Below are 989 nucleotides of genomic sequence, written 5' to 3'. Positions count from 1 at the left end.
AGCTCCTTTTTCCTTAATACAAATTTTCAAACTGAGGAGATTTCCCACTTGGGTGGTTGATTTTGTTTTTATTCCACTAGATTCCAAACCATCACGATTCAAAGTGTCATTATAGCTTCATTTTCAATCGGTTAACTTGATGTTGATACACAGACATATGTTTTTGTCGACCTTTGGTTACCGGAAGTGAAGCGTCTGTTTACGAAAAAAGGATATAGGTGACTGTTTGTCTGTCCCTTATCTTGTCTATGCCGAACAGATCAGGGTGAAATAAAATATTCATAGATCAAAGAGTACAGACATAGGTACAAAAATACTAAATTGTACCTGTACCACAATTTTAAGTTTGTACTAAATTAAACCAGAAGAGATAATAAATATACCACATTTAGATACACTGAACATCCCTCACCCCCAAGGAAAAGTGTATTAATTAGTACAACTAAAAAACCTACGATATAAATGTTATTTCCAACCACTCTGATCACATCTACCTCATCCCAGCCATAATAATGACGGCCAGAAACGATCCTTAACGACCAGATTCCGGTATAAGCCAGATCCAGTTCGTTTCCCGCTCAGAGGAAGACGTTCCCGCTCAACATCGTGGTTTATGTAATCATCATTTTCCCAGCAACACCAAATCAATTACACTAATGAATTTATTCTGTTAAGTATGATCTTAATGTTAATCAATTTTCAGCTTTGATCTATACAAAAATAGCCAAAACCCATTGTTACTATTTTATGAATATAAAATAGCTGTTTCAAAAGCAATTCGTGCCGAAGAAATTCTTATAATATACCTCCATTCTTCTAAAATATTAATTATAAGCATAAAATAGGTTTTGCATTGAGGCTGAACAGGAATAATACTAAATAAGATTTTCTACCTAAAAATTGATTCCTTTGCGAGGGACTAGAGACTTACCAGAATAGAACTGCAAACTAAATAATCAATTATTCTACCTACTGACACATAAATATTC

The 989-nt window shown here is 33.9% G+C and overlaps 1 non-coding gene across 1 annotated transcript; it reads right to left on the bottom strand.

Moving 5' to 3' along the window:
- Positions 1 to 474: 474 nt before the first annotated feature.
- On the bottom strand, positions 475 to 684 carry LOC148938489 (small nucleolar RNA U3). The gene has a single exon (XR_016143683.1). It is a non-coding gene; the product is annotated as a small nucleolar RNA U3 (small nucleolar RNA).
- Between the last annotated feature and the right edge of the window lie 305 nt (positions 685 to 989).

This window comes from Artemia sp. Qi Xiang Cuo, unplaced genomic scaffold, assembly GCF_049724085.1.
Source record: "Artemia sp. Qi Xiang Cuo unplaced genomic scaffold, ASM4972408v1 HiC_scaffold_3219, whole genome shotgun sequence".
Taxonomy (NCBI): domain Eukaryota; kingdom Metazoa; phylum Arthropoda; class Branchiopoda; order Anostraca; family Artemiidae; genus Artemia; species Artemia sp. Qi Xiang Cuo.
This window is presented reverse-complemented; position numbering and strand designations above follow the sequence as displayed.